The following is a 2878-nucleotide window of genomic DNA, read 5'->3' on the forward strand; positions in this document are numbered from 1 at the left end:
CCAATTACTTTCTTTAATCCCTGAAGCATTCTTTTCATCTTTGATAAAAATTTAATGATGATCAATTATTTTCAATGTTCTGAAAACCGGTTCGAATCGGCCAGTCGAACCGGTCAAACCGTGAACCGGACACTGAAGCGGTTCGAATAACAAATAAAATCGCAGAATTTGAAAACCGACATTAAACTGACGAACCGGCTGGTTACCGGTCGGTCCAACCAAACCGGGACCCGGCCGGTTTTTTAACCTTGCAGCAAAACGCCGCCGTTTTGCGTTTTGGGAACCCTAATTCCCTTTTCCCCTTTGCAGTTCGCACTTCGTCCAGCTGCTCATCACTCCACTCCAGCGTCCCACAGAAGACAAAGCAACACCCACGAGGCCACGACCCACCACACCTGAAGCCCTCAACGTACTCACCTCCGTCGCGCCTTCAGCACCGTCACGCCGTCAGCAGCGTCGTGCCGTCAGCTCCGTGGTGCCGTTGGGTCCGTCGCGCCGTCAGATACCTCGCGCAGTCAGCACCGTCCCGCAGCCGAGCTCAGCTCCGTCGTGCACTCAGCTCCGTCGCGCCCTCAGCCACTTCGCATGTCACCTCCGTCAGCTCTGTCTCTGAGAGAAAGCAATAAAGAAGCGTTGAAGCGTTGAAGAAATTAAAGCCTGAAGTTTTTCGAGCTCTGAGAGAAAGCAATAGATTTCCTCATTTCCAGGTAATTTTTAATTTAGTTATGAACATGATTTTGTGATGAAATCTGATACTGATTCTGATGAACTAAACTCTGATGAATAGAACTCTGAGCCTCTGAAACTGTTATGAACTGATATAGTGATATGTGAACTCTGTGAACTCTGATGAAACTGTGATGAAATATGAACTGATTTTGTGATAAAATATGAACTGATTTTGTGATATGATTGTGTGAATTCTGATTTTGTGAAATCTGATTGTGTGAACTCTCGTTTCGTGACATGATTTTGTCATTGTGAACTCTGGTTTTGTATACTCTGATTTTGAGAGATGATTTTGTGAACAAAGAATTTTTTGAACCTGAGATGTTGTTTGTATACTCTGATTTTGGAATTTGGATGTTGTTTGTTCATTTGTTGTGAATTTGAGAATTGAGATTATTGGGTTGGATTGCTGGTAATATTTAGGTATGGAAGAAAGTATCAACCAAATATGGCAAACGAATTAAGATTCTAAAACATTGATATTTCAGAACCAATGGCAGCATCATTTAAGAAGTGCCAAAGTGGATATTTCATCTGTTAAAACTAAGACGTTCAACTAATCTTAAAGATCTGTTCATGTGCAGCATTGTAACATAGTTTCAGTCCCCAACCAATACATGGTACAATAAATAGCAGTGACAAAATTTTAAGGAAAAATCTTTGTAAGAGTTTTTAATGTAAGTGCCATATGAATTCCAATTCTTCATCTTTGACCAAATTTAATTGGCGATCTCAATAATCATCCATTTAAAGATCTATTCGTGCTCCAAACTGATCAACTGAAGTCTTCCCCTTTTGTTTTGTACTCCGAAGAATTGAAACCTGCAAGATATCACAACGGAAAAAAAACCATCATTTTTCAAAAGGTTAGTTCAGAAGAGGATCAAGCTAGCAGAGCTAGATAAACGTTTTTTGCACTCATTCTAAATCGCATACTGAGCTAAACGTTTTTTGATTGGTTGTTTGTTTGTTGACTTTTGAACTTTGAATTTGTATTTGAATGAGATTATAACATTTAGTTTATGTAGTACTTTTAATTTGAATGATATTTTAAAGTTTAGATTAGACTATAATTATATTTTCATGTGCTTATTTATATTTTATTTATTATTTTATTATAAAATGATTTTTACGGTTAACCACGGTCAAACCGGTTGAACCTATGAACCAGTGAACCAGTGCTTAGAGTGGTTCGATGACCAGTTTGGCTTTCAGAACCTTGCTTATAACTTGAGCTACGGTGCTCCGATTTGCATGCCGTCTGCAGCTACGCGTTTCTTGTGAAGAGCTCTACAAAACCCATTTAAGAAACTGGTAAGGAAAGCTCGAATCCCTCTCAGTTTCTCTCTTCAAAATTTTGGGTTTATTAGGGCTTTGGGTTAAATGAATTTTTGTAATTTTGGATGTTTAGGTTTGCTCTAATCCTTGCTTAGCATTGGATTTTTGAGCATTAATGGATAGGAGGGCCCAAGGAAATAAAATCCTGGCCTAAGCGGCTAAATCAAGCTGTCCCTAATGATAAACCCCATTTGTAGGGTTTATCTTGTATTGATTTTAGGAGATTTTAACATCTTTTACCCACATTATTTAATGAATTAGCATGATTTTGTGATTGTCTCCTTATTTGTGCTTAGATGTGAAAACACACTTTTTAGGCCTTTAACTTGATGATTTTAAGCTCCCTTTGATTCCACTAGATTCCTTGATGTGTTTGTTAGTGATTTCAGATTGAAAAGGGCTAGGAATGGATCAAAGGAGTGAAGAGGAAAGCATGCAAAGTGGAGAAATCATGAAAAGCCAAAGAATTGAACTCACCCATGGATGCGCGTGTGAACCAGGCGCCTACACGCACCTTGCGAAATGGCCCATGGACGCGTACGCGTGCTGTGCGCATACGCGTCGGTGCTGATATATGATTTTTTAATGAATTCAAAACCAATGAATTCTGAGGAGTTGTGGGGCCCAATCCCAACCAACTTTGGCACTTGAACTACTATTTAAAGCCAAGGATTGAAGAGAAAAGGAGATTAACTCACTTTCAATCATTCACACTCATTAGGATTAGTTAGAAGTAGTTTCTAGAGAGAGAAGCTCTCACTTCTCTCTAGGATTAGGATTAGGATTAGGTTTAGTTCTTAGATCTAGATTT

The sequence above is a fragment of the Arachis duranensis genome, chromosome 1 (assembly GCF_000817695.3).
Source record: "Arachis duranensis cultivar V14167 chromosome 1, aradu.V14167.gnm2.J7QH, whole genome shotgun sequence".
Classification (NCBI taxonomy): Eukaryota; Viridiplantae; Streptophyta; class Magnoliopsida; order Fabales; family Fabaceae; genus Arachis; species Arachis duranensis.